The sequence below is a fragment of the Pelophylax lessonae genome, assembly GCF_965119305.1.
Source record: "Pelophylax lessonae genome assembly, chromosome: 1".
Classification (NCBI taxonomy): domain Eukaryota; kingdom Metazoa; phylum Chordata; class Amphibia; order Anura; family Ranidae; genus Pelophylax; species Pelophylax lessonae.
In genome coordinates this window covers 489,372,276-489,384,883 of record NC_138768.1, presented here as the reverse complement: position 1 = coordinate 489,384,883, position 12,608 = coordinate 489,372,276, and positions in this window count along the sequence as shown.

Sequence of the window (12,608 nt, the reverse complement as noted above, 5' to 3'; positions counted from 1 at the left end):
TAGACTTTATAGTAGAATTACCACCTTCCAAAGGATTTACTACCATTCTAGTGTCAGTGGACCATCTGACAAAGATGGCACATTACATTTCTATTCGCAGACTACCTTCATCTAAGGAAACAGCGGAATTACTAGTGAAACATGTGTTCAAGCTACATGGAATTCCAAAGACTCTTTTATCTGACCGAGGTTCACAGTTCATCTCCAAGTTTTGGCAAGCTCTATGTCATATACTACGAATTGAGCGAAAACTTACTTCTCCCTACCACCCTCAGACCAATGGACAAACTGAAAGAGTCAACCAGTGCATTGAACAATATTTGCGTTGCTACACCTCATACCTACAGGATGATTGGGTGGACCTCCTCCCTCTGGCAGAATTTGCTTACAATAACGCAACCCACAGTACTACTAAGCAAAGTCCATTCTACCTAAACTATGAGTTTCATCCCACATTCTTCCACCACGCATCCTGCCATCCCAGTAGCCTCTGACTATCTTACCCAAATAAAAGACTCTCTGGGTTTACTTAACACCACCATCTCACATGCCCATAGCCAACAAAAAAGGTACTACGACCTCCGTAGAAGACCTTCTCCTCAATATGCTATTGGGGATCTCGTTTGGCTATCTACGAAAAACTTAAGGTTAAAGATCCCCAGTAAAAAGCTTGGGCCTTTGTTTCTAGGACCTTTCCCAATTGAGAAGCTCATTGGGAGAGCTGCAGTTCAACTCACCTTACCGGCAGATCTTAAAATACACCCCACCTTTCACATGTCGCTACTGAAACCACATGTTCCAAACCAAGGAATAAGACCTACCATCTCGCCTCCACCTCCAGTACAAGTTGAAGGCGGAGAAGAATTTGAGATTAAGGAGATTTTGGATTCTCGTATCCACAGAGGGAAACTCCAATATCTCATAAAATGGAAAAACTATGGACCCCAAGACGGTTGGATACTTCTGATGTTCACGCTCCCAGGCTTATACGAAGGTTCCACTCCAAATACCCGGAGAGACCAGTGCTATAGGCCTTCCGGAGCCGGCCTTAAGGGGGGGGGTACTGTAAGATTCTGGTACCTTCGGTACCCTTCCAGCCCAATTCTTCCGCATATAGCTACCTGTCCCTTTAAATCTCGTGACGTCATCACTAGGCGCCGCTCTGAGCGGCTATTTCAATCGCCGGTTTTCACTCACAAGGTGTTCGTACAAACCGCTTGTTACACAGCCTTGTCTGATGCTGCCGAAGCCTCCAGCTATTTCCTGTATCTCGCTACGGATCCTGTATCTCGCTACCGATCCTTCTCCTCATTACCGGACCCCTCATCTCTCTAAAACCAACTAGTGATAAGTACCCCGCAGGGGATTCCTTCCTATCAACTTGCACTATCTACTCTTGTATACTAAAGACTGTTGCTATCTATGCATTACTATTTCTATCATCTGCACTGTTACATAGATTGCTAGCTCTTGAGTCTACTACCATCTATATCCTTGCACTGAGTTAGTAATTCCTGTACACTTCATCTGCTGTCCCCTACCACCTGTTAATTGTACATGATTGCTAACCTATCTGCATACTATCTATCACCATCTGCTAAACACTCCTGAACATTACTATTGAGTGCCTATCATTGCTATCACTACTCACGCCTGTCCTTTCAGCACATCACCTCTATACTATCGTATACAACCTATCACTCCAGGAACATCTTAACTGAGTGCCTGTGTATTTGCATGCTGAGGCAGGCTGGGCCACAATGATGAGTCTGGAGAGTTGGATATGGTGATTCAACACATCTCTGCACGACTACTGAGTGGAAATTCTGCAGCTGCATATCCATTTCACTAAACAAACGCCGGAGCGTTACACCACCCAACCAGCCTTAAAATGGGGATCCCTGTGGGACAATTTATTCGCATCAAGCGCAACTGCTCATCCGGTGAGGACTATATACGAGAATCAAGAGAACTCTATGCGAGATTTCGCGAAAGAGGCTACTCTCACCGAATGATCAGGAGGGCTAGAAGGAAGGCAGCCGCAAGGGACAGAAATGAGCTCCTGACCCAAAATAAGCCAAAACTAGAAAATCCCAACCTACCGCGCTTAATCACCAAATATGGCTGCCATTGGAATGAGGTGAGACAAATACTTCAATCACACTGGCACATATTACAAAATAATGAACAACTAAAAAATATAGTGGGCCCACGTCCACTGTTAACGGCTAAAAGAGCCACAAACCTCAATGACCACCTGGTACGCTCTGAGTTTATACGTATTCCCAAAACTAACTGGCTCACCGAACTACAACCTCTAAAAGGAATGTACCCCTGTGGTCATTGTCAGATCTGTAGCCATGTGGTGAAATCACAGGTTTATACTGACTCACAAGCAAAAGTGACCTATAGAGTTGAGTCCTTCATAAATTGCTCTACCTCCCGAGTATTATACATTATAGAATGCCCATGTCATAAAATGTACGTGGGTAAGACCAAAAGGCAACTACGTACTAGAATAGGGGAACACCTTAAAAGTGTACGCCTCAAGGAAGAGACCCCCATCGGCTTACATTTTGCCGAAAAGCACAACAGCGATCCTTCAGGTCTGAAGGTGATGGGTTTCTGGGCCTTAAAGATATCACCCAGAAGAGGTGATTTCGATAAAGTCCTTTTAAAAGAGGAGAAGGCATGGATTTTTCGTCTTCAGACGTTGGTACCTTTAGGCTTGAAAACTGACATGAGCCTTCGTATCTTTCTTGAGCCGTAAAACCATGGAGTTAGTTCTAGTATAAGGGCCCTAGATGGGTAATAAGGTGATAGACTGGGCAGACTATGAGAGGTACTGTACTAGGCCATAGGATCTTGGAATAGAGGGTGAAAGTGCACTCTCCTCTTTCTATGTTATCAGTCTATACCACCTAGTACCTCTGATATCCCTTAGCAAACTATGTGAAATCCCCCTTCTATTAGCCCTATCTGATCCAAGTTACATCTGTCTTCCATACATCGAGGTAATTCACTCCTGTACTTCCTTATTTGTATGCTAGAAGTGGTTGATATGAATATACGGATGTCCCTCTTCGTATGACACAGGTCCCTGTGCAAAAATATATTCCTATACCCCATTTCAATTGAAATGTGAAAATTCCTTCTTAGAATGGTGCCTAGTTCATGATACTTAGCAGCATTTAGGTCAAGGGTGACACTTGATTAGTGCCCGATCAATGGGTTCTCTACACTATCTATCAATTCTAGTGTTCGTTTAATCATACGATTATCCTAAGCTGTGTTTATCACGGTAATAATAGGAAAAAAAGCTATGTGACTTGTTAGAAGAGTTTTGAAAGATGACAGTAATAACGTCACTTAAAGCTTAGATTGGCCATTGGGACGCTAATATTTACTGACTATAGTGTTGATCCATGTTTTGATATAAGATAATGCTGTTTTGAAAGTTTTTGAATCTAATTCTGGAGCCACGCCCTAGTTGTCAATGAACACGAAATATTAAGCATTACCTACTTTTTACCACAAGATGGAGTTTCACCATTCGGTTTTTAATTACACAGGAAGTGGTAATGGAGGAATGTCTGCTGTGCTGCCACCTGACAGCACTCACCAATCAGGCTATTTCCCTATTTATTGATCTTCCGCACTATCCAATGACGTCCAGACGAAGCGTGCGTCACGCACGCGAAACGCGTTGACATCACACGCCGTCCGCACGTCACCCAGAAGAGCCACCGATGCGTTCCAGCTCCCGCCAACGGCGCTGTTACCTTACCACATACGGAACACGCTGCCTCCTCGTGGCACGCCGGAGCTGAACCCTAATATCGGGCCTTCATCCAAACAACACCCGAAGAGGATCAACAGAAGCCCCTCCATCAGAGGCCATATGTGTACGGTGAGCCAAAGCCATTGAATGATAGGGGATAGAGAAAAGGCAGTGAACACCTGGCTGTACTGGGCACATATCAAAAACGAAGAGATTTCCAGTCACAACTTACCAACCAGTCAGCGACCAACCGAATTGACCTGTCTAACAGTATGTGTTAAAAACAGGGGTTTGGTTGCACACATTTGCAAATACATACGTAAGCTGCAGGCCCCGACAAGGCACCCTGTGATCTGCAGTCCCTAACTCTACAATTTAAAGAGTCTCTACAGTGAGAGCACATGTATTTAATGGGATAGATGGAGGACAGGTGACTAGAGGGAGCCCACCCCTCCTTAAAGGCACAGGGTCACACTGAACACCCAGCACATCGCACAATGGCGGCAAAGGTGTCAGTGCATTGCCTGGCTCAATATAGATATCAATAATGCATAAAGTGGTCACCGCCTCCATCTATAACTGGTCTTGATGGTAAGAAGCACTGGAAGGGCGGAAGCATATCAAAAACGAAGAGTGTGACCCTGTGCCTTTAAGGAGGGGTGGGCTCCCTCTAGTCACCTGTCCTCCATCTATCCCATTAAATACATGTGCTCTCACTGTAGAGACTCTTTAAATTGTAGAGTTAGGGACTGCAGATCACAGGGTGCCTTGTCGGGGCCTGCAGCTTACGTATGTATTTGCAAATGTGTGCAACCAAACCCCTGTTTTTAACGCATACTGTTAGACAGGTCAATTCGGTTGGTCGCTGACTGGTTGGTAAGTTGTGACTGGAAATCTCTTCGTTTTTGGTATGCTTCCGCCCTTCCAGTGCTTCTTACCATCAAGACCAGTTATAGATGGAGGCGGTGACCACTTTATGCATTATTGATATCTATATTGAGCCAGGCAACGCACTGACACCTTTGCCGCCATTGTGCGATGTGCTGGGTGTTCAGTGTGACCCTGTGCCTTTAAGGAGGGATGGGCTCCCTCTAGTCACCTGTCCTCCATCTATCCCATTAAATACATGTGCTCTCACTGTAGAGACTCTTTAAATTGTAGAGTTAGGGACTGCAGATCACAGGGTGCCTTGTCGGGGCCTGCAGCTTATGTATGTATTTGCAAATGTGTGCAACCAAACCCCTGTTTTTAACGCATACTGTTAGACAGGTCAATTCGGTTGGTCGCTGACTGGTTGGTAAGTTGTGACTGGAAATCTCTTCGTTTTTGATATGCTTCCGCCCTTCCAGTGCTTCTTACCATCAAGACCAGTTATAGATGGAGGCTGTGACCACTTTATGCTGTACTGGGCACATAGCATACTCAATGCAACCAAGTGAACGGCCATCGTTTGGCCAATGGCAAATTCTACCAATAGTGAATACAGCCTAATCATGGTGTGAGCCCGCGCAGTTATCAAGCTATACTGCGTCTCTCCCCAGCTCCCGCACTCACATCCATAAGACAAGGAGAGACTCTCTGTTGCAGGGTGACAAATGTCGGTCTGATATCGCTACTCCAAATCCCAGAGGGCTTAAACCTCACTCCTCCAAGGACATCAGTTACTGTCCATTTTGTAGGACTGGCCTTATACATAGCCCATCCAACTTGGTACGCAGACATTCCTCCAGACACCCTCCCTCCCACAGTGGAGTTGCACTGGAAACCAAGAGCTAAAATGCATTCCAGCTATTAATGAGCAGAAGTGTCATGGTTTAGCCTGTGTCTGAATAGTCTACAAGTACTTCCTATCTACATGATTGTCTGCTACGTGGACTCCAGAATCATTTCTATACTGGTTTAGAAGTACAAGGTTGACTAGATGGGAGTATATTATATAATGTCCATGATCCTTTTGAATTTTTGGTGAAGCTTTATTGGTCATTAATTATACCAGGTACTATTACCAAATTGTGGCATGCCGACCAGCAGACCCATGAGCCAGCAGCATTCACAAATTCCGTTATAGGAATGTATGCAGCACGCTCAGGTATCTGCTGGTCAGATCTTCTGGTATGAATGTGTGGCCGGCCTTGTGAGTGTGAGTCATTGTTTTTATGTGTCTTGCGTGTTGTTGGTTGTTAACCTTTGTACCTTTCAATATTTGCATACTGTTCCCCAATGTTGGGGTATTTTTAGACAATGTGTCAACTGATCTTCAATAAAGTTTTTTGAAAATTCTCACAAAGTTGGTCTGAGCATCCCTTTCTGCAGCCGTTCTAAGGGGTACACTATGGCCCCTTACATTTTTCTTTTATAGTGTTATATTGGCTGCGGTGGCTCCCCACTTACTATCTGAGACTATTTGGACTCCCAATAGGTCTCTTGACGGTTCTGTGCCTAGTACATATAGGACACATTAGTCTCTAATTTGGGTGCTCTTCTTTTTTTGTCTTAAGTGGTTAAGGTTATTCCTACGTGACCTATCTTCTAGGTCTGCGATTTTGGCTTGCATGGAGGAGATGATATCATGATGAGAGGAGTGGGAGTCCACTAGGGAGTTAAATGAAGAGGTAAAATCCCCCATTTGATTTTCCACTTGATTAACTCTTTCCCCTAGGTGAGAGATGTCTGCCTTGCATTCCCTAAAGCAGGATTGCATGTCAAGCTGGATGGATGAGCGCAGTGTCCGCAGCATGTCTAGCATAAGGGCCACCGATAGAGGCTGATCAGATGGAGCAAAGTTCAAAAAGTGATCAGGAGGAGGGGCCGCAATAGTGTCCATGGGGGATGAGTAGGCCTCATGGAGGGGAGGATTGATCCGCAGCCTAGATTTGACCGGGCTCCTGGAGGTGGGAGAGGATGGCTCGGAGGAGGGGGAGGAAGAGGAAGGCATGAAACTTGCCTGAGAGTGCTGGTGTGCCTGCTCCCGATCCTGTCCGTCCGTGGATGGATGCAGCGGTGCGGTTGGAGGTGGATGCGGAGGTCCGGCCGTGGCGCCATCTTTTCTGCTCCCGCGCTGCATGGGGGAGAAGAAGGTGGAAATCTTCTTAACTTGCGGAGGATCGAGGGGGCGTCTCCGCATAGCCAGGGCCAGCAGGCTGTGGAGGGTGTCCGGCGGTGTGTGGCGATGCGGTCAGCGGGACCAGGAGGCTAGATGGCAGTTGATGCATGCCTGAGTGGAGCGGAGCTCAGAGCTCATGTGGCCATGTTCCTCGGCGGTCGCCACGCCCCCAAATATTGTGCAATTAGCTGTAGCAATCAATAATCAGTGAACAGTAGTGATCTGCTGTAATCTCTAGCAACCAATCAGTGAGCAGCAATAATGTGCAGTTACCTTTAGCAACCAATTGGCAAGCAGAAATTATGTATTGTAACCTCTAGCAACCAGTCTGTGAGCAGTAAGGATAGACTGTAAACTCTGGCAACCAACTGTAATCACTGCATTATCTGCTGCAGCAAATTGATTTTGAGTCTACCTGCTATTTTTATGTATGTCCCAAGAACGGAGGTGGGGGGGGGGGGGCGCCCAAGAAAATTTTTGCCCAGGGCCCAATCAATATTAAAGACGGCCCTGCCCAGACGTACACTTAGCAGAACCCGCCAAACGGACCTGGTCTCCTACTTTGTCTGACGCCTTACCTTGTCTGCCATCCGCCGCACTACAAACCCTCACTGCGGGCACCGTGTCTGCACCCGGAACCGAAGCGGGTGCCCCCACCTGTACCACAGGCTGCATAGCCTTCACTGGTCTATACAATGGCGCCAATGTGCCACTCACCGATACCGGAACCACCCCACTCCACGATCCACAGGCTGGCGACACACTGGGAGGTACCCAAGCCGCCGTAGGTAACCCCGACCCCGCGGAAGATTCCAGCCCGGTCAACAACTAACCCAAACTCCGCTCACCCCGAACAGACACGCCACCCACACCCTCTACACCCTGAGACGGCACACTTCCCACATACAAAGAGGACAAGCCCGAAAGCTGCTTACCAGGCTGCTGTGGAAGCTCATGTCCACCAACCGTCCTTGCTACCTCCACCGCAGCGCTCTCCCTCCCTGACTCCTCTTCACTGTCTTCTATCAGCTCTCCTTCTGACAGATGGTTGGTGTCCCCTGCAGCTTCCATGCCCTGGTCCATTGTCTCCTGAGCTTGCTGGGCAACCTCCTGGCAGCCCGTGAGGTCATCAGCCCTCATCCCTGCAGAGGACCCAGGACACACACCCGCACTGTCACGCTGAGCCGTGACCCCGCTGGAAGCTGCTCAGTTTCTCACCGCTGAGCCACTCGGCATGCCAGACGCCGCTGAAACACAGACAGGATGTTGCTGCCAAGTCACACGCAAGGTAGGTGCAGCGACCCCGGCCCCCCCAGGACACAGGCTTCGGTCCCTCTTCCAGGCCGAGCCACCCAAACGGCAGGAGGGCACCTGGGCCCCGTCATCAGGTCCCGATACGTGGCAGAGGGCTGAGCAGAGTAATCTGGGTGCCATGACACCCCCCCTCATGGGTCCCGTCGTGGAAGAGGATTCCTCCCAGGCCGCACCGCTACCTTAGCAGACCGGCGCTTTGGTGCGGGTCCCTCGAGGTGCTCGCTGAGGGGCTCCTAAGGCGGAGCTGAACACTAGGAGACACTTCTGGACTAAGGCACTCCGGGAGCCTAATCCTCCAAGCACATGGTGGCGCAGGGGGTACAGGAACATGACCCCCCTGCCCAGCTCCCACTAGCAAACCACTAACCTGTGATTGCAGCCAGTCCATGCCCTGCATAGCTGCCACAGCCCTAAGCTAGGATAACAAATTTTCCAAATCCCCCATAACTAGGGAAGCAGAGGCAGCCTAGAAGAAGTTGGAGTGGAAGAAGCTGTTCCCTGCTTGCCTGACCTCCGATTGACTCCCCTTCCTTCAGGTCACCAAAAGCTCATCCCCATGCTCCTCCCAAGCCTGACCATGCCCCTCAACCAGCCAACTGTCCTGTTAACCCTAACAACACCTTTTCCTTCCTATACCCAAGCCCTTTTTAACCCTTGTCATGTCGGCCCTCCGTTTAGTGCCTTCTGCTTTACTCCGGGCCTCTCTATTTCACCGCGACCGAGTGAAATAGTCTATTTCACTATAAAATTAGTTTTTCGCTGAGTAGTGCGGGGTATACCAAGATGGCCATCGCCACCTTTTGCCTGCAGACTTGTAGTTGTTCTAGTCCATACATCACTTTGTGTTGCAGAATCTGATAGGTAGTGGTATTCTGATAGAACAAGGGCAGCCTGCAGTAAAGCCACAGGAAGTAGACAAGGAGCCATTTTGGAAGAGGGTAGCCGCCCTAACAACAATGCCAGTGTTTTGCAAGGGAAACAAATATACACAGAGCGCCAAACTAACCAATAGTGTGTGGGGCCACAACTCACCAGGAGGAGAGACTGGATCAGTCCCAACAAACAACAAGGCAGAACGTTTTTTTTTTTATAAATTCAATGTTTATTAGGAAGAAGAAATAGCAAGGCATACAGAATAGGCAAAAAAAAAAGGAAACCAATGGTGTCAGTCCATATACAAAATCATATACAGAGAACAGACAACTTCAGGGAATACCAATAATCGCAGTATAGAGGAACTTAATATAGAGCGCATTACCCATAATGTCAGAGAGAATTGCTAGGGGAAGTCCGACCCCCGGAGAGATCCCGCCCCCATCCGGCATCTTCACATGGCCGGAGTGGTGAGAGGGAGAAACCCCCTCCGGGCCGACCAAGCCCCTCCCCCAGTCAGCTAGTATGAGCCCATGCATGTATGCCCATGGGGAGAGATAAAAACCAGAGAGACAGATAATGAACGGCAGTCCCCGCTATTTCCCCCTCCCATCTTTTGTGTAGAGGTGGGGAAGGAGTCCACCATCAAGAGAGAGGAAGAAGAAAAGAAAGAAGAAAGAAAATAAAAAGGGGGGGAGGGAGGGAAGGAAAAAAGTGAGGGGGGAATGGGGGGGGGGGAAGGGGGAAAGAGATAGCCACCCGGGCCGCAGAAGCAGCACTAGGCCACCAAATCTCTGTATTCTGCTGAAAAACTGAACTCATGCCAGTAATACCATCTCTTGAGAAACCCCTCCCTAGTGCCCTGCTCGGCAGCCACAAGATCTTCCATTTTATTGATGCTGGCCACCTTCCGCAGCCACATAGCCACTGTAGGAGGCTGCGACTGTTTCCAGAGAAGAGGGATACAGCTCTTGGCCGCCGTGAAAAGGAGCGGCAGGATTGATTTTCTGTAGGAAGCTCGCGGGAATTCATTGTAATGAAGGAGAAAGAGGGCAGGGCACAGAATGAGAGCGTGGTCCGTAAACTTTTGCGCAATGCGTAGTACCTCCGCCCAGAAGGGCTGCAGATGGCTGCAAGCCCAGAAGATGTGGAGAAGGGAGCCAACCTCCTCCCCACATCTCCAACAAAGGTCAGAGCAGGAAGGGAACATTCTGCTCAATCGGGCCGGGGTGTAGTACCACCTGGTCAAAAACTTATACCCCGCCTCTTGGTACTTAGAACAGGTGGAAGTTTTGTAGGTAAAAAAGAAGATACGATCAACCCGGTGGTCCGAAAAAGAGAGACCCAAGTTGCGCTCCCAACGGGTGATATACAGGGGTCTGGAGGAGGGATCAGGTCCCGTCAGCAAACGATAGATCAAGGATATGGTGTGTCGTAATGGTGAGTCAGAGACACACAGTTCTTCGAAAGGCATGAGGCGTCGGGCAAATGAGGTCGCAGGTGGTAGGGACTGCAGAAAGTGAGCTAACTGTACTTTTTGCCAGAAGGACAAAGCTGCATAAGAGCCGTCGGAGAAGAGGGATTGTCGAGAAACCCATTTCCCGCCAACGATGAAGTGTCTGGCCTGGTGGAAACCTCTCGATTTCAGGGTGCGGAAACCTTGATCCCGCAGGCCCAGGGAGAAGTCCTGATTATCAATTACCGGGAACAAAGGGGAAGGTAGAGAGGCTATCAGACCCTCTCCACATATCCTACGACTTAATTTCAGGGTAGCCCCCACAGTCGGGTGGTCGGACACGCATTTCGGTAAATCGGAAGCGCCCCACAGGAGGGATTCCGGGGGAGAAGCCCCCAAGCTCCGCTCAATGCTGATCCAATGTTTAAGGTGGCCATGTACATGCCAGTCCACGAGCCTGGTAAGGTGACAGGCAGCATAATATAAGGTCGCATCTGGGAAGGCCATACCACCGCTGAGCTTGGGCATACAGAGGACCTTTAGCGCTAGGCGGGGGGGGGCCCTCACCCAAAGAAATCGACGGAAGACTTTGTTTATTTTATGCAAGAAGGCTGGAGGAACAGCAATCGGGAGGGCCTGCAGTACATACAGCAGGCGAGGCATAACATTCATCTTGATGATATTACAACGCCCAAACCAGGAAAACATCCCCCTCTGCCATTCCTCCAGGTCCTTCCGAATACGGGAGAGGAGAGGAGGGAAGTTGCATTCAAAGACGCGGTCGGGGCAATTGGGGAGGAAAATCCCTAAGTATTTGATTTGGGAGGAACTCCACTTAAAAGGGAAGTCCCGTTTGAGGAAGGTCATCAAAGCCGAAGTCATCGCAACAGGTAGGGCCTCAGATTTCTGATGATTTATCTTATAGGAGGATAAGGCTTCGAATACACGGAACTCCTTTATGAGATTCGGCAAGGATAAAAGCGGTTTAGTAAGAAAAAAGAGAAGGTCATTGGCGTACGCCGCAACCTTCGGTGTGAGCTGCGAGGAGACGCTTAACTCTGCGATGTCCGCATTAGCCCTAATAGAGCGCAGAAAGGGTTCCAGCGTAAGGACGAAAATCAGGGGAGACAAGGGGCACCCCTGCCGCGTCCCATTCGAGATCTCAAGTGGGCTGGATAGCAGGCCATTGATCTTAACACACGCCGACGGGCGGGAGTAGATCTCTTGCGCTGACCCAGTCCAATATGCTCCATGGTGCTGATAAGGAAATCCCAATTCACCCGGTCGAACGCCTTTTCGGCGTCCGTCGAGAGAAGCAGCATAGGAGTCTTCCGCTCGCACGCCAGATGTAGTAGGTCCAGGGCCTTTGTAGTGTTGTTCCTGGCCTCTCTGGAAGGCACAAACCCCACCTGGTCATCGTGGATCAATTGTGGGAGCAGAGGGGCCAAACGGGACGCCAAGATTTTGGTAAATAGCTTCAGATCCACATTGAGGAGCGAGATGGGTCTGTAACTCTGGCAGAGGAGGGGGTCCTTGCCCTCCTTCGCTATTACAGTGATGTGCGCACGGAGCGAGTCCACCGGGAACGCCGCTCTCAAGCCCGCCGCATTGTAGGCGGCAAGGAAGTGCGAGGAGAGAGTCTGTTCAAAACACTTATAATATGTCAGAGTGAAGCCATCAGGTCCCGGAGCTTTGCCCCTCTGAGACGCCGCCAGAGCCCCCGAGAGCTCATCTGGATGAAGCGGCTCCTCTAACCGCTCCAGGGCGTCCAGCGGGAGGCTGGGGAGACCCGAAGCGTGTATGTAGTGATATGGCGATTTTTTACCTACCACACTTATTCCTTTGATCCTTTCTGCGATTATAAATATAATAAGTGATCTACACCTTTTTATATGTTAATATCAACCTTATTATATCTCTTGCAGTAAAAGAATATTAATAATGAATAACCACTGTGCTTAAATAAGAGAAAACATTTATTACAGAAGACAAACTTGTCACTAATAACATTAAATAAAATGAACTGCAAAGTAAGTGAATACATTAACAAAAATGATGTTACAATGGAAATACAAATGCTA